At 42.0% G+C, this 19,038-nt stretch overlaps 1 long non-coding RNA gene across 1 annotated transcript in view; it reads right to left on the bottom strand.

The window, feature by feature from the left end:
• Nucleotides 1–2,951: 2,951 nt before the first annotated feature.
• The window catches only part of LOC147371899 (uncharacterized), a 231,493-nt gene continuing 215,406 nt past the window's right edge, over nucleotides 2,952–19,038 (bottom strand). The window contains exons 2-5 of the long non-coding RNA XR_015163825.1: nucleotides 7,075–7,235; nucleotides 4,868–5,263; nucleotides 3,692–3,736; nucleotides 2,952–3,043 (exon numbers count right to left, since the gene is read on the bottom strand). This is a non-coding gene — a long non-coding RNA (uncharacterized LOC147371899). The remainder of the gene's footprint in view (nucleotides 3,044–3,691; nucleotides 3,737–4,867; nucleotides 5,264–7,074; nucleotides 7,236–19,038) is intronic.

Below are 19,038 nucleotides of genomic sequence, written 5' to 3'. Positions count from 1 at the left end.
GCCCTGGACTGTCTTTTTATGACTGAACTCTTGGTTTTACTTTCACATGAAAAAAGTAACTGAGGTTCCCAAATGCCAGACAATTTGAACTAGTACAGCAGTTTTGGCAATTTCTTTTAAAGAAGCATGAACAACATATGCCTTAAAGATCCCAAGCATCTGCTGAAAGCATTTACACTTTGCATCCTTGATCTGTGAGCAGACTGTAGAATAATCCTCTGCCACCTGAGTAGGAGTGGTGTGCCTGGACGATCTGCAGATATTATAGAGTTTTCATTTCTTGCCCTTAGAATTAGCAGATGCTCTACTGCATGTGATAGAGAGCATTTCTGTTAGAAGCAGACCCTTTAATGTCTAATACATGTAACCATATAGTCTCACTGTTTTTTGTGAGACCATTACAAATATAAAATCCCATTCAATTAGTGGGTGCATTTTGCTTCAGACCAAAGGAGATATTCCTGTGACATTCTATCCAAGAAGCCCCTAAATTGCAGTGTTCAGATGGCAGTAAGCTTTTAACATGCAATATAAATTGCATCTTTCCAATCAGATCTTTAATTTTCTTTTGTGGGGTTGATAGCTCTGAACAAAGATGATTTTTAGGTAGTAGTTTCTGCTAATAATCCCATGAGTTTATCAGAGAAAGTAGCAGTCCAGGCTCCTTTGTCCATGGGGATTCTCCAGGCAAGAATACTGAAGTGTGTTGCCATTCCATTCCCCAGGGGATATTCCCGACCCAGGGATTGAACCTGGGTCTCCTGCATTGCAGGCAGATTCTTTACCATCTGAGCCACCAGGGAAGCCAGAATAATCTCCTGAGTCCATCAAAGAATCTAGTCTTATGCGAAGCTAAACACTTCCTACTGTGATAAATGTTGGAATCCCAGAAATGGTCAGAAAAGCAGTAGACATATATTGAAGGGGAAGCAATTTTTGTTTCATGATAATTTAAAGTCCTCCCCTGGTCATAGAAATTCCAGAAACCAGGATAAATGATATCAAGCTTGTTCGTATGTCTCCAAACTGTCATTTAAAAAATGCACAGGTTCCAGGGTTTGATTGTAAGTATTTTTAATGAATGGAATATTAAAATATTCACTGAAGCATACCAATCATTCCGGACATTGGATTTGTGTCTGTCTTCTAGTTATACTTAAGAGGACATTTGTGTCCTCAGAAAAGATATTGAACATCTGCAAGTATTATAGATAGAACTTGACTTCGTCAAAACTCCTCTGATTTCCTCCATCTTTCCCATAGCCTAAATTTACTGCATCCTGCAAGGTCAGGAAAACAACTGGACCAAGTTTTCCCTCCTTTCTTCCAACCCCACCTTCATCGACCTCTATTTTCTTTGGCATGTATAACAATAATAGTTCTTTATTTACCAAGTATATTTTAAGCCATCAACATATAGAAGCTGCTGTTCTGAACCTCCTATGGCAGCAGTTCTTTAGAATTGCAAAAAAAAAAAAAAAAAAAAAGGCCATCTGTTGTCTCAGCTATCTGTGGAGCTGGAGTGAAGGCTTAACTTAATGCTCTTCAGCAGAGCAATAGGAAAACATCCATCACCCAGTGACAGGTTAGCTCGTCTGCCCCAACGAACGGATGTCTGCAATTGCACACATTAAGGAAACACAGTTGATCACCCTAAGGATACAATAAAATCTCAGAACTTCAAGAAACTAAGGACTAACTGCAAAGAGGCCAGATTCTTGCAGAACGCAAAAGCTATTTCCTAATTGTATATCTGGTGCATTCCACATTCACATGCAACTCTCTGGCTTTGATATTACTGACTGGGTGGTTGCTCAGGGGTCCTTGATGTGTCAGGCCTTTCCATTGCTGAAGTAGAATAAGTAAGATGACTCTGATTGCTTGCCCTGCGGGGAGGCAAGCTGGCTTTGCCTGTCCACATAGAATCCCTGGGATAGAGGGGAAAGGCAGTCTCCATGACAGAGCATATGCAGGCAGGATTTCCGGGCAGCAGGTTAGTTTGGGGCACTTTCCTCTGATCTCTGGCACTCATACCGCCTCTCCTCTTCTCACTTGCCCAGAAATTAGAAGTCTTCATACTGGATCTTTAATTTCCCAACATTGAACCTAGAAATCTAATCCCCCCCTTTTAATAATTAAATTTATTTATTTATTATTTTTAATGTATTTATTTTTAATTGAAGGATAATTGCTCTACAATATCGTGCTGGTTTCTGCCAAACATCAGCATGCATCAGCCATAGGTATACCCATGTCCCCTCTTTCTTGACCCTCCCTCCCACCTGCCTCCCCATCTCTCTTCTAGGTTGTTACAGAGCCCTGGCTTGAGTTCTCTGAGTCACACAGCAAATTCCCATTGGCTATTTATTCTACATAGGTAATGTATATGTAGAAACCTGTTTCTATTCACACTCATTCTTTCCACCTTATAAAAAATGAGCACTGCTGAACTTCCCTGGTGGTCTAACGGATAAAAGTCTGCCTGTCAATGCAGGTGACACGGGTTGGACGCCTGATCCGGGAAGACTCCACATGCTGCAACTAAGCCCATGTGCCACAACCACTGAGTCCACGCTCTAGATCCCAGGAAACATAACAGGAGAAACCACCACAATGAGAAGCCCATGCACTGCACCTAGAGAAATCCCGTGCTCAGCAATGAAGCAGACCAAAAAAATTAAAAGGCACTACCAATATTTATTAAGCATTTACCACGTACCAGGAAGTGTCTTGAGTACTTTCCTGGTACAAACTCAATTAATACTCAAGCAGCTGTATGAGATAAGCAACTGTATGATCAACAAAATGTTGATGAAGCCACTCAAGGGCAGAGTCCAAGCAGTTTGCTCAGTCACACAGCTGGGAGGTCGCAGAGCCAGGCTTCAAGCAAAAGTATGATAAGCGCAGACCCCATCTTATCTACCATGCTGTCCACAATGAGGAAACCCACCCACTGTTGACTCACACCTCTGCCTGTGTGCTCATGTCATCCTTCGGGAAAGATGATTAAGCGTTCACACTGTGCCAGGTAGTGGGCTAGGTTCTGGAGATAGAATGGTATACAAAAACAGGTAGTAAAGAAACAGACACACTAATTCATATGGAATGAATGACAATGAGAAAAAGGAACACAAAACTAGGAGCATACATAATAAAAGGATCTTGACCTAATTGAGGGGATCAGAGGAGGCATCCCAGAAGGAGGGATCTTTACGCTGGACAATGGAGGGTGAATAGGAGTTATCTTGGGGAAGAGGAGCAAGAGCAGTCATTACGAAGGAAAACAGAGGTCAAAGATGAGACCACCAGCTCATGGTTGGCTCATCTGAAGGCTAGTCTCTTACTATTTTTGGACGAGGAACATGTAAACAATTTCCTGGATGTATTCCTTTGACTGTAAGTCATTTTGTTATACAGTATTTTATATATTTTGGAAATTTTAATATTTTCATGAATATGTAAAAAGACATACTATAAATATATGTATACACACGCATGCATGTGTATGTGTATGCATATGTGTGTATCTCCATCCAAAAGCAGGAAACCAGAAAGCCAACCCTGAGATATTAAGAAATGTCATGGTAGAGAGCTAGGAGCCAGAAGATCATGATTTAGTACTGGCTCAGCCATTAGCAATCTGGGTGACCTGGCCTTTGGTTTCTTGTCTGTAAGACAGAGATATACTCACCTTGGTTTAGTCCCCACAGTCGTGGCAAGGATTCAGTGATATAACCTACAGAGGGGAACAAGCTTTGAAAACATTGCTATGTTTTAGCTAGGAGCTTTGGAAAATGCTAGTTTAGTGGAGATTCCAGGGAAGTTTGCTTCAGTTTCTTCTGCATTATTTGATTTTTTGTTGCAAAAAGAAAAAATGTTAGTGCTTTGTGAACCAGGATTTCGGAGCCCTAGACTTCCTTAACAAGTACAGCACACGTTCCCGAGGGTATATGGTACACACTCCCCTTTTAACAACTTCACATTTCACTTTAATGCTCAGTGTTTCTGCCTCAGAATGAATGCCACCCTGAGACTGGTGTTGGCTGAGTATCCCATGCTGGTCTTAGTTCATTTTGTGTCAGTGATTAACGCAGCTGAAATTGGTTGGAAAAGGAGGAGAACGCTGTTCTGCTTGACAAAAATAAAATACATTCTCTCAATAAAGAGAGGGACTGAACAGAAAGCGATCAACTAGGGAGCAGGAGGGTGGTCTTAGACTACAGAGGGGAATTTAAAGTTTGGCATTGGATGCCATTGGCTTCCACATCTAGATGTGACATACTGAATTGTGTGACTTGCATATACACACATACATATGCATGCGCACACACATGCATGCACATACACACATATGCTTATGTCTCTGTATAGATATCTTTGCATGAATAGGTAAATATGTGTAAATATATTCATAAGGCACACCTTATAGAGTTCGGTGGGCTCTGAATTATACCAGTGTACAGCTTTATACTTTAAGATGATCTTCCTGTTATTTTAAGAAATCAAAACTTTCATCTAGTCAACATTTATTTCTATTGTTTTAAGATAGGAGTTTTAGTTGTAAGCAGCCAACAGAAAGTCATTCTAGGAGAAGAATTTATTAAAAGGCTTTAGACTGGCTCCTGGCTTTGCCAGGTAACTTAGAGTACATGATTCTCAACTCCACAGCCAGAAACAGTGCCCAGAATCAAACTGCGGGACTGCTCCAGGCAGGACGGTGCAGTGATGTGTGACCCTAGACTCTGCAGCTGGCACGCCTTAGGCTGCCACCTCTGAGAACTGGACGCTGCCTCTGGCATTCCCAACCCCCGCTGGCCCAGCGCCTCAGTCACCCTGCAGCTACGGCCACTGCCCGAGTCTTCCTCACCATCCAAGCTCCTTGCATCATGAATTCCAGATTCTCAATCTGTGATGGATGTGTCTGATTGCAGAAGCCCGGGTCACATGTTTGGGCCCTCACTGTAGAGACATTTGGGGAACAATGAATACACAGCATTCTCAGTTTCTTTGCTGCTTCATAACATGGCCTCCCACCAAGAATCTTAAGGTGGGGAAGTTTGCCAGGATGGGTAAGGAGTTTAACTACTTGCTGGGCAACCAAAAAGAATGACAAATGTCCACTGTGACAGAGCAGTGCTAACAGCTGCCAACTCCAAATTCAGAGGGTTGAGCCTGGCTTCCTTCCCTAAGAAACTCTTAGAGAGAAAGAATCGCTGAAATGAGTTCTTGGTCTCAGGAACAGTTGCAATCTCTCAGGAACATCCTGAAACATAACAACAGTGAGTCAGGAATACACTTGAGTAAGGGGTCTGACTTCTGATCTCTGAGAGTACATACATAGACAAATGCCTTAGAATTTCAACTGTAAAACTTGTTGTTTCATTAAAAAAAAAAAGAAAGAAAGAAAGTATTCATCACACATGAAGACCACTTCAAACTTTAGAATCTTATAGATTTAACTGCGTATTAGAATTTATGAACTCCAGGAGATAGTGAAGGACAGGGAAGCCTGGTGTGCTGCAGTCCACGGGGTTGCAAAGATTTAGTCAAAACTTGGTGACTGAACAGCACGTCTACTGATTTAGAAATGATAATAATTACACTTATAAATTGGGCTTCCGAGGCAGGTAAAGAACCCACCGCCTAATGCAGAAGACATAAGAGACATAGGTTCGATCCCTGACTCAGAAAGATCCCCTGGAGGAGGACATGGCTGCCCACTCCAGTATCCTTGCCTGGAGAGTCCCCATGGACAGAGGAGCCTAGGGGGCTACAATCCATTGGGTCACACAGAGTTGGACACAACTCAAGCAACTTAGCATGCATAGTTATACATAAACGTTTGTGCTATATGTTTAAATTCTTACTGCCTTAAAAATGATTGCAAATGATATATTTAATTCAGAAACTGAAGTTGCTTCTTTGAACACTGTTGTTGTTCACTCGATAAGTCATGTACAACTCTTTGCGACCCCATGGACTGCAGCACACCAGGCCTCCCTGTCAAAGAAAAAAATTCTTTGAACATTAAATAAAGCTATATTCAGAGTTTCAAAAAAGAAAAGGAGAAAGCAATACAGTATAGCTATTTCCATGATGGTTTAAACAATAGAAACCCAAATAAAGGAGAACTACTGATATAAAGCATGTGATACATTTTATTTGAACTATCAAAACATCTCTTGGTTTTTTTCCCCCAAAAAAACAATATTTCAGAAATGACCCATCTACTGTCTCCAGGAGGAGGTGATTTTTATCCAAAGGCCATTTGGTTTCCTCAAGTTCATGAACTGAGCACTTCTGATGGGCAGAGGAACTGCCTGCCTTCCACTGTTCTAAGAGGGTGACAAACTCCTTTGGTGAGCTGTAAAAAGCTCCTAGTCCTTCCATGAAGTTGGCTATTCCAAAGGTCAAGAGAAGAAGGCCTATCACCTCTGGAATTGTCATGTCTTAGACTGGGGATCCCTAACTCCCAGGGTCACAGACTGCTACCAGTTCATGGCCTGTTAGGAGCTGGGCCACACAGCAGGAGGTGAGTGGCCAGTTGGTGAACTAGTGAAGCTTCATCTGTATTTACAGCTGCTCCCCATCACTAGTATTACCGCCTGAGCTTTGCCTCCTGTCAGATCAGTGGTGGCATTAGATTCTCATAGGAGCATGAACCCTAACCCTACAGTCAAGGTTGGAATATCCTGAGATTGTCACAACATAGAAATATTTGTTTCTATTCTAACTTTATTTTTATTTTGCAATAATAAATATAATGCATAAATACAATAAATCTAATGCACTTGAATCCTCCTGAAACCTTTCCCTATGGAAAAACTGTCTTCCACAAAGCTTGTCCCTGGTGCCAAAAAGGTTGGGGACTGCTGTCTTAGACCATCTGTAGTAGTTGCTCACTATTCTTAAGGAAAAAACGTGGGGGCGGGGGGCAGACAACAGCTTCTATGAAAGTAGTAGTTATGCTCTAACCGCCCGGAGCCCCCTCCTTGACGCTACTGAGGAAGTATGGTTGGGTGAGGGGTCTTGGTGAAACGAACCTCTGTGAAGGCCCAGCTCGGGCGTACCCACCGTGTCCTGGTGCCAAGGCCTTCCCAGAAGGAGTCTTTAGAGGATTTAAGTCTCTGAGTGTGGAAAGCTGGTTGGGAGCCAGCACACCTTCTCCAGAGGCAGAGAAACAAGGGGGCGCAGTATCAAACAGCCTTTCTTTCTTTACCCAGTCTCCATGCAACCTTTGGAAAAAAATTTTAATATCAGTTTTAACATCCAACAATTGCAGAGCGACCACCTGTCACCTCTCGCCACAGATCAACAACCGCGGTTCCCCCAGCGTCTCTGGCAGAAGGTCTTGCTTGCAGAGGAAGCAATTCAGCGGGCCTTTGGAAGGCAGCCGAGCAGCAGCAGGAGGCCTATTAAATCCACAATTTTAGACTCTCGGGGTGGGCATTTTCTCGTGGCGTATTAAGTAACACACCTACTCAAGTTACTGTGTGAACTCAGTGGACAGCTGCCCTTTCAGTGAGAAGCAAAGGCTTGCACTGCACTCTGTCCCCCCCATCCCACCTCCTAAGTTCAAGCATAGACCCTTGAGAGAGGAACGCACGGGAAAGAACAGAGAAAATGGAAGAAAATCTGAATGAAGATTCCACCCACCAGGAGTTCCCCACTAATGGACAACTCCCAGTGCTCAGGGTTCACCCCAAAGTCACAATAAAAGAAAGACTGCATCGACTCTAAGTCAAGATGGAGGCAGCCAGGAAGATCCAGTCAAAATGAAAATGGCCTCTATCTTCCTGTTCCTTCTGGAAGTAATGCCTGAGGCAGGATGGAAAACGGTGGTTCGGGGGAAAGATTTTGAAGTCAGAAATCCATGAATCCACATTCCTTAAAAAATTGGCGTGACTTGCACACGTCTTGATTAATTTCTCCAAGCTTCATTTTTCTCTTTCATGATGAAAATAATACAGTGTCACCTCATAAGGTTGTTGTGGGAAATAAATGAGATAGTAAATGTAAAACAGGTGATACCTACTAAGCACACACTTTATGGATCAGCTATTTTAATGTTTTCACAACTAATGGTAGACTGGTGTGGTTAAGACCGTCTTTCCTCTGCTTGGTGAATGAGCTATCTTTTCCTTTAAGGTAGGGTCACGTGCTATTCACATTTAATATTTTATTTCATAACACGTTTCTATTTAATGAAAACCTTAAAAAGAAAATGTTCACTCTGTACTACCTCCTGCTTTGTGAGGTAAATGCTTCCCTCATAAACTTCCTGAGATGAATTCTGAAGGATTTAAAAAGAAGACTTCTCTGTGAGAGGGAAAATATTGCACCCAAAGAGGGAACCTGAGAAGGAAGGCAAGTAAAGAGAAGGAAAATGTGTGGAAATACCATTTACAGGAAGACCCCTTTCCCTCCTGTCTAGACTGAGTAATATAACATTGACCAATACAGGGTGTCACAGAAATGCTAATGCATAATGGAAGTGATGATCGGGCTTGAAGAGGGTTTATCCCGGCTTTTATTGTGCATGCCCTTCGCAGCAGACTCCAACTTTCTGCGGTGAGGTTGAAGGGCATGAAATATAGATTGTCAGGCCTTCGGGGATTCTGAGGAATGAAAGGTACTTAATAAGGATAAAATTCATCCTGAGCTTATTACCTTGCCCTCTTCCATCTCAGTCTCTTGTATCATGAAGTAAGTTTGGCAAGAAAGTAGGAGAGAGAGAGAGAGTCATTTTAAATGATGGAGCAGGAAGTCTGTTCCTGGGCAATTTTTGGCAAGTTTGAGCATAAACAAGGAGTGAGACAATGAGACTAGCTCAGCAATTCTCCAACTTTCTCATTCCCTACCCCTTCTGAGAGCCCGTTTGGTCTCTCCTCTTAAGGAGAGAGCTAAAGGAATAGGTTTCCTTTGTTTTACCTCAGAAAGAAAATATGCTATGAGAGGCAAGAACTGAATGTAAGAAGACACAGGAGGTGAAAATGAAGGCGGGTGAGTCAAAAGCAAAGGGGGTTTTTGGCAGATTTGTGATTTGGAAAAAAAAAAAAAAACAGGAATAAGGGTGATAATGTGGAAGGAAAAGAATCAACTAATATACTTTACATCAAATTTCTGTTCAGAACGTGACAGCTCTGATTTCTTTAAACCTTTTGGAATTTCCCCACAGCCTTTCAACATATCATGCTTCCCAGTTTGAAAACATTTGACAAAAGGGTTATGAATGAACAATAGAAAAACTCCACGTTCCAAATCTGAGATCAGAAAAGACTTTATTGAGGACATTTCTCACTTTAAAAAAGAAACCCCTTTTTTTCATAGGCAACACTAACCAATGAGAATAAATTTATACTTAAAAATTTTTTCTCATGAAAATCCTATTTCGATGCATACTCAGATCTACGGAGGAGCACGCAAGCGCACGAAATATCGCCAAACACCAATTTGGAATTCTATGCATATCTTAGAATCACAGACATCTAGACTGGGGAGGTACCATATAGGTGAACTCATCCAGAGTCCATCTGCTGCAGGAACCTGTATAACATCCCTATTGGATGCTAACTGAGCCTCTGCTTAATCTTCTACACACGGGGAACTCAATAATTCCCAAGGCAGATCATCCCTTTGTGAAAAGCTATTATGTCAGAAGATTACTTATTGAGTCAAATCTATCCCCCTCCCTTCACCCCAATGTTTATCAACTGGATCTAGTTCTGTCCTTTATAACTTAACATCATAACTCTAAAATTAATAACATGTCTACAAAATTGCCCTTACAATATGTGTAGACAGCTCTCATTTCCCCCACCAGTGTTCTCTCTTCCAGGTAAAAAGATAGCTCCTCTTTCTGCACCCATTCCTTAGTTGATATAATTTCCAGACAATTCTCCATCTCTGTAACTATTTCTTCCTTCACTTCCCCCTCCCCCCTCCCTCTTTTAAAGGGCAAGCTTTCCTAGAAGAGCAAACACAGCGTTCTTTTCTAAGATCTGATTGGGCTTAACTATTCCCTACACATTATGGCATGTGATAGTGGACTATAAAATGTTTTATTGCTTTGCATTTGAATAGAGGATGACTGCATTTGTTAAGCAAGCTCTTTCCAAACAAGTCATAATAAAAACTTTATAGCATCCCACTTCATCACATAACTTTTTAATGCTTCTCCTTTTGTTTGGTTTTGGTTCTGGTTTTCAGTCCTTCTTCACTTTTTTCTCCCTCCTTGATGTATCAGAGTTATTCTGGAAATTCCCATGGAGAGTTTCAAGTTGGAAACCTGGTCCTAAAACGTCTTTTCCTTGAGACCCTCTCCTGGGTTTGGACTGTGAATCAGACTGTGTGGAAATAATGATGCCATCTGTGTGGTAGGGCCCAATGCAGTGCATATGGGCAGTATAAAGTCAGTTTATATATGGTTTGAAACTGTATCCCAGGGTTTGGAAAATGCAGAAGTTTATGTGATGGATATCGTGACCACACATGAGGTGTTGTCGAGATACATATGTATCTTAAAATATACATAGCCACAAGAATATACATATCTGTATATACGTATAATGGAAAGCTTTAAACTATCAAAGCCTTCAGGCAAATATTTTACAGCTATCTAATAGTGGGTATTTATAACTTAACCTCTTGACTTCAGAAGTTGAGATTTGGCACTACAAACACCAAGTAAATACCAGCCATGATTAGTGTAGGAAATTCATGCCATTGGCACCAGATAATGAAGGTGGCCTTACTTTAAACATTTGTTCAAACGTGTAAAAGGAGTACTAACATTTTTAAAGCACCAAGACTGATTTTGAGATGCCTGTCTCTGGGATTCTGATTTTAAAAACTTATTTTTGGACTTATTAAAAAAAAAGTGTCTATGAAAAGAGTAGGATAAGTTAAAAGATGCAATGAATCCTTTTCCTCTTCATCACCCACACCCCCTCTCTGAAATATTATCAGTGTTTGTGGCTATGCTGGAAATCAGAAGATAAGCCAGTCAGTTAGCTTCAGTTCAAGAGAAGGACTCTGTAACGACTTGAAGGTATCAAATCAAGAACAGTTGGAATAGCAAGCTTGATTAAAGACAGCTAACATCATTTCAGGATGGGAAGTCGTGGAGAACTAATTTGTTGAAATTCTTTGAGGAAATCACTGCCCCTGTGAGCTGGCTGGGGGGAGGGAGGAGATTAGAGACCGAGTTTTTCAGAAAGTGCTCTACAGAATTCTCCACTGTTGGTGAAAATGTTTAAAGTCTGAGGTCATGGAAGTGCAGGACAATTGGCATATTGGACTAAAAACTGGCAAATGGGGAGGAAAGAAAGGGTAACTATGAAGAGAAATGTGTCAGCCTTGAAAACAGTATCATAAGAAAAGATCAGAAGAGAAGCTGTATTTGGCAGATGGACAGGGCTTTCCCAGGATGCCAAAGATGTCCCTCTAGAAGTTTATATAAAAAGGAGTTAGGGTGGGGTGGGGGTGGGAACTCCAGAAAGAACTGGGCCGCAAGCAGACAGAGTCTTTTTTGTGGGGATTTTACCTCCACTTGGAAGGGCTCTGTATTATCATGTTCTGATTGTCAGTCTGAGCTATGTAGCACACTTCTTTCTTTCCCCCCGCCCTTTTTTTTTTGAGACTCCAAAACAAATACACTAAGCAGTTCTCCTTAATTTAAAACTTACCATAGCATGGGCCCAGAGCAATCAAGATATATTCTAAGATGAAACTACCTTTTCCCCCTTTCTGAAGTTGTTTAAAGACATAAGAGAATTCATAAAACAACATTTTATACTACACTTTCAGGGATTTAATATTCCATTGCCTAGAGAGCCACAATTCTGATTGAGGATTATAAGGCCCTTTCCACCCCATCCACCTCCAAACTTTCCCCTGATCTGGCTGTTTCTCTACTTGTTAGTGTCTTTGGCAGGGTCTAGAAAGCAAGACCAAGGTTGATCAAAATTAATTTGTTTCCAGGCCCTGTATACTTTCTACAAGACAAGGTGAAACTCCAGGGGAAAAGTTGCCAACCTTCCTTTGAGTGTTTTGCTTTGCAGGATTACAGAAAAGAAAAAAAAGAAAAAAAAAGCCTCTGTACACATGTATGCCCCCAATAATCCCCTTCACCATTTCTGGATAAACAGATTTTCCCAGAGGAAGACAACCTATTAGATCTCTGCTTTTACTTACATTAATACGTTGGAGGCAGGGGGATATCAGAAAAGTAAATTTTGATGAAGAATCTGGGGGGAATTTTTTCTAGGAACCAGCGCCTCAGGAGGAAGAGAAGTAATAGTCTGGTGTGTGTGTGTGCCCAGTTGTGTCCGACTCTTTGTGACCCCATGGACAATAGTCCGCCAGGCTCCTCTGTCCTTGGGATTTTCCTGGCAAGAATACTGGAGTGGGTTGTCATTTCCTCCTCCAGGGGATCTTCCCAACACATGGATCAAACTGGCATCTCTTGTATCTCCTGCACTGGCGAGTGGATTCTTTACCACTGGGCCACCTGGGAAGCTCAACAGTACAGTTTAAGTCCCCTACATATGAAGGAGTTCTGTTCCGATAGTGCTTTCATTAAGTCCAACTTGTTCTTAAGTCAAATAAAGTTAGCCTAGGTAACCAACTAACACAATCAGCTGCACAGTACTGTATTGTAATAAGTTTATAACACTTTTCACACAAATAATACATGCAAAACAAACACAAAAAATAAAGAAAGCATTTTTAATCTTATAGTACAGCACCTTGAAAAGTACAGTAAGACAGTATGACAGCTGGCATACAGGGATTGGCGCTGAGTGACCAGGCAAGAAGGGTTACTGACTACAGGACGGAGAGGAGGTGGGAGATGATAGAGCTGAAGGATCATCAGCAACAGGAGATAGAGGGAAGCTGCAATGTCACTCACGCCTGATGTTGATGGAAAGCATATTCCATCTTTGAAAGCTCGCCACTTGAAGGTCCTTATGCAGGGGAGTGACTGTAACGAGGAAAGCGGTGATTGCCAGACAGTGGAAACAGGTTGCTTGTGGTGACTGCAGAGAGCCCAGCCCCAAGGAAGGGTGTCCACATTTGGAACACGGGGCTGGCCAAATCATCCCATCTGCTGGCTGGATTAGGCCCTGGGGCCACTGTTGTGGGATCTCTGGACTAGAGCAAAAGTTTCCAAACTTTTGAAGATAAGGACCACTTTGCAATGTAGAAAAAAGTGAAGTCTCCCAATGAAGAATCTTTTCATCTACTGATTAAGAAAATTCACAAAACATCTTGACACATTATTATAGTATGTAAAAATGAGTTTTGTGATACCTGCCGTGTTTGCTGCTGTGAATATGAAATTGAATGTGATGCAGCCTCTCCCATAGTCTCGTGGGCTGGGTGACCAAGTCAAGAGGTGATGACCAAAGACCCGGTTTACTGATAGAAGAGACATGAGCACAGGTGCTGTGGGGGTCACATAGGAAGGCATCCAACCCAATTTTGGAAGACTTCCCCAAAGACGTGGCAGCTCAGCCAAGACTAATGTATTAGTGGCCTGTGTCCAGATTTTTGCAAATGTGGGCTATTTTAAGGAAAAGAGAACAGCATGTGCAAAGGTTCTGAGGTGAGAGAACAGGTTTCCCTGCAGGAAATGAGTAGATCAGTGCAGCTAGAATAGAGTGAGTAGAAAGAGAAAGTGATGAGAGTTAAATCCAGAAAGGAATGCAAAGGACAGTCACTGGGCAATCTACATGTGTTATTCACACAGTGTCCTTACTTGGCTTTAAATTAAGAAAAAAAAAAAAAAAAATGACTGTATAAATCTTGTCTCCAGCAAGAATTGCAAGGCTCCTTCAGGTTGGAGGCTCACACTTTGGGAACCAAAGCAAGAGGAACAGTGTGATCCAATATCTTAGATTGTGAAGGCTGCCATAACAAAATACCACAAGTTGAGTGGCTTAAACAACAGAGATTTACTGTCTTACAGTTCCAGAGGCTTAAGTCTGAATCAAGGTGTCGGCAGGGTTGATTCCTTCTGAGCGCTGTGAAGCAGAGATCTGCTTGGTTTGTTGACAACTGTCTTCTTATTTACATGATGTTCTCACTCTGTATAGATCTGTCTTCAAATGTCCCCTTTTCATGAGGACACTAGTCATACTGGATTTGGGCTCACCCTAAAGACCCTATCTCCAAAATAAGGTCTGAGGTACTAGATGTTAGGATTTAATCATATGAATTCAACTTATAGGGCTTCCCTGGTGGTTCAGTAGTAAAGAATACACCTACCAATGCAGGAGACATGGTTTGACGCCTGGGTCAGGAAGATCCCCTGGAGAAGCAAATGGCAACCCACTCCAGTATTCTTGCCTGGGAAATCCCATGGACAGAGGAGCCTGGTGGGCTACAGTTCATGGGGTCACAAAGAATTGGACACGACTTAGCAACTAAACAATATTCAACTCGTAACATTCAAGTTAGATTACTCAAAGTGAGTTGGGGAACCAGAGAATTTGGCGATTTGTGAGAGGTTCCAGGGTACCTGAAGGGGAAGAAGGATGGAGAGACAGCTAGGAAGAGGAGGGGAGGGAAGGGGGTTGCAAAGACCAGACTTGGCTCTTTCCCCACACTTGCCTCCAACTGGCCCAGCTCCATGATTCCTGACAGGCTGGCTGTACCAAACCACAGGGAGTAATCACTGCGTTTCACAGATAAGGAGAAGGTTGAAGTCACTTCCTTTCTCTTCCTTTGCACCGTCTAACAACCATCTTGCTAACAAAGAAGATCGTCTCCGAATGAATGCTCCCCTTTTGTCACGGGGGAGGCTAATCCAAACTTGATTTTGACCTTGGCTCTTTGATGAGAGTCACCTAATCAGAGTATTTCTCAGGAGAGATGTGTTCATCCAATCCTCAGCTCCCACAGCAAAAAGTCTCCGTCCTTAGGGCTCAGAGTAACTCGTGCTGTCCGAATTATGCAAGGTCAAAAAGACCACTTAGAAATAGCTACTCATTCATTCAGTGTGGACACGAACAAACCAAATGAAACAAAGAAGGCAGATCTGAGTTCTACATGTGAAGCCCCTCAAGAGAGAGCAGTTAATGAAAACCAAACTATTTGAGGTGAATTTTGATACCATTTTAAAAGTCTTATTTAGGTAGAGAAAAATCAAAGTTTATGTGTGCCTTGTGGACAGCATCTTATTGTCTTGAAGAATTCTTTGGAAAATGTCAACTGATTTAAAAGCTCCTATTATTCTTATTTAATTTCGAGATGTGCTCTGATGTTTTTAGAAAATAAGCCTTCATAATTAACATCCCCAGCAGTGTACAACCAGTAGAGATTCTGGGACTGTAAGTGCGATTTCTCTTTATTTTCAGGATCTGCTCCATTTCTCTTTTTTTCCCTTCAAATAAGAGGCGAGACTTCATTGTACCAGGGGAGCTAGAAGAAAGCAAGATTTAAAAAAAAATGAAGACATGGCGACTTTCTGAAAAGCAAGTAAGGTGGAATAGATTTTCCTTCCTTTTCCTGGCAACTCCCCTCTGAAGGTCAGATGAGAGAGGAGGCACTTTGGAAACGTAACTCAAGGCTGAGTTACGTTTCCAAAAGTTATCCTTTTAGAATGAGGAGGTAAAGGAGAAATGCTAACTGTAAGCTAATTTTCTCAGTGAAAAAGGTGTCGGAAAGGATTTGTGCCCCTCCTCCTGTTCCTCAGCAAAACCTGAGGTCCATTTCTACCTCTCCACCCAGGAGTGAATTTGGAGCTATCTGGGTATGACTATCCATGGTCATGCGGGCAACCATCTGAGTGACCTGGTCTCAGGAGCCCTTTCTAATACTCAAAGGCACAGCCAGGTGGTGTTTCCCTGGAGGCCAGGGTTCTCCACTTAAGGGGAAAGCAAAGGGGCAAGCTGAATCATCCTAAGTCTCCAATGCTGTGAACCCTGACGGATTCGAGACAGAATGTTTACATTTGAACTGAAGGACAGATTGAACAATTTTCAGGATTCTCAGCTTGCAGACTGGATGTTAACTGTGGGACAGCTTTGCTGTTGTTTGTCAGAGGAGCCTGGCAGGCTACAGTGCATGAGGTCACAAAAGAGTCGGACACAACTTAGCAACAAAAAGCAACATGCTTAAGTGAGCTGAATGTATGTAGGGCTGAGGACAGTGCCTGGCGCATGGTAACTAGAAGGCCACATTTTGGACAGGAGATTGCCTGGGAATAGGTCAAAACCATAAGCAGATCATTTGGAAGTTGGTTTTCCAGTCTCCTATAAAAAAGTAGACATGGTTTGGATAGTGGGAGGCAGTTCTGTCTGCAAGGAATCCATAAACAAGCCAGGCCATCTTAGACTATTTGTGACAAGGATCATGCAAGAATTTGAAAGTGATACATTTTTTCCACAAATTGATTCGGAAAAGTATAAACTTCTCCCAGAATATACAGGTGTTCCTTCTGATGTCCAGTAGGAAAAAGGCATTAAGTACAAATTTGAAGTATATGAAAAGAACAATTAATGTGAAAATGTTTTCTGATCTATTTCAAGCCTTTCTCCCCCCACTGCAAAAAAATCCATATATTTTTTGTTGTAGAGACTTCTGTTCACTTTAGATCTATTATTGCTAGGCAATGTACTTTTATTCCCTATTAATCTTCTTTATTTTTATTAGAGTGTACTTGCTTCATAATGTTGTGTTAGTTTTTGCTGTAGAGTAAAGTGAATATGCTATACATACACATATATCCTCTTTTTTGGATTTCCTTCCCTTAGATCACCACAGAGCATATAGTAGGTTCTCATGAGTTATCTAGGGACTTCCCTGTAGATCAAATGGTAAAGAATCTGCCTGCAATGCAGGAGACCCAGGTATGATCCCTGGGTCAGGAAGATTCCCTGGAGAAGGCAATGGCAATCTGCTCCAGTATTCTTGCCTGGAGAATCCCATGGACAGAGGACTCTGGTGAGCTACAGTCCGTGGGGTCACAGAGTCGGGCACGACTGAGAGACTAATGCACTCATCTGGCTCTTTACACACAAGTCTATGTAAGTAGAATTTTATGAGCTTCTCTGCAGAGTGAAGAATACTGTCCACAGAAAGTTATTTTTATCCTTATCATTTCATGAGCCATTAAAATGGTGACTGAATTACTGAGAGAAAAACTGGAACAATTGATAGTAACAATGTATGAGGGGCTTACCCTGTGCTAACTGCGCTGGGCTCTGTGTACACCATGCCACCGGATCCTCTTAACAACCTTGAAATGTAGCCTTAAAAAGGCAAAGTGATTTGCATCAAGTCACTCAGTTAACAGGTAGACAGAGTCTCAACCCTAAATCCATCTGACATCAAAGCAGATGCTACATTATCTTTTGTGTGGACTAACAGTTTGTCAAGAGCTTAGATCTGATTGTGGGGATTCAAGATTTATGGAGCTTCTTAATCCATGTGCAGTTAAGCCTACAATTATTCACTACAGTTACATGCTATAAGGTCTCCCCAGGTGGCGCTAGTAATAAAGAACCCACCTGCCTGTGCGGGAGACATAAAGTGACGTGAGTTTGATCCCTAGGTCAGGAAGATCCCTTGGAGGACGGCATGGCAACTCCCTCCAATATTCTTGCCTGAAAAATTCTATGGACAGAGGAACCTGGCAGGCTACAGTCCATAGCCTTGCAGAGTTGGACACCACTGAGCAACTTAACACGACCTACATACACATATGCTATAAAGTCACCACAAACACCAAATTAGCAAATCCTGAATCACTGCTTCCAGAGGAAATTAAGGGTCAGGTTTGTGTGAGTCTCTGATCACACCATTTTTGTCAACTGATCTATACATAATCTTGTTTCTATGTGCTTCCGTTTAAAGATAACTTATTTAAATTCTAAATTCTGAACTTAGAAAGATGGTAACGATAACCATGTATGCAGGACAGCAAAAGAGACACAGATGTATAGAAGAGTCTTTTGGACTCTGTGGGAGAGGGAGAGGGTGGGATGATTTGGGAGAATGGCATTGAAACATGTATATTATCATATGTGAAACAGATCACCAGTCCAGGTTCAATGCATGATACAGGATGCTCGGGGCTGGTGCACTGGGATGACCCAGAGGGATGGGATGGGGAGGGAGGAGGGTAGGGGGTTCAGGATGGGGAACACGTGTACACCCGTGGTGGATTCATGATGATGTATGGCAAAACCAATACAATAAAAAAAATAAATAAAGATACCTTATTTAGTATATGCTACCGATCCAGTACTTTGGCCACCTCATGTGAAGAGTTGACTCATTGGAAAAGACTCTGATGCTGGGAGGGATTGGGAGCAGGAGGAGAAGGGGACGACAGAGGATGAGATGGCTGGATGGCATCACTGACTCGATGGACGTGAGTCTGAGTGAACTCCGGGAGTTGGTGATGGACAGGGAGGCCTGGCGCGCTGCGATTCATGGGGTCGCAAAGAGTCGGACACGACTGAGCGACTGAATTGAACCAATCCATTAACATTGAACTCCTGGCCAAAGGCACTATGACTTATTCCTGAGTGAAACTGATCTAACATACATGTTTTCCCCATAAGACACTTCATGGCTTTCCAGCACTTAGGAACAATAGATAGCATTACATTTGGGGAAGGGGCATTTTCAAAAGCAAAATTTCCAACAAAAGGCACAATCACGCAAACACGTGGCAGTGATTATACCACCGACTCCCACAGTATGGAGCCAAAACAGAAGGTGCAGGGTATAGTCCTGTTTAACCTCAGCTGGGAATATGTGTATTGAACAAATCAAACCTTTTGCCACTCTGTCTACGATGGTGAATGACTGCCGAATGCTCTGAATATTGATTTTAGGGTTACAAATAAATTGTAGCAAATTGGAAAATCTGTAATTACAAAATCTATGAATAGTGTAGATTGACTCCCTCCTGACATAGGTATTAAGCTAGTCCAGGCAAAGAAATACTACATTTCAGCAGAAAAATGAGACATTGTTCTTTCAGCCTAAATGTTTGACTAAAAAAAAAAAAACCGAATTATG

This window comes from Bos grunniens, chromosome 5, assembly GCF_055505025.1.
Source record: "Bos grunniens cultivar Pamir isolate PY7600 chromosome 5, Bosgru_T2T1.0, whole genome shotgun sequence".
Taxonomy (NCBI): Eukaryota; Metazoa; Chordata; class Mammalia; order Artiodactyla; family Bovidae; genus Bos; species Bos grunniens.
Note: the sequence above shows the minus strand (reverse complement) of the source record. Positions and strands in the feature narration are given on the sequence as shown.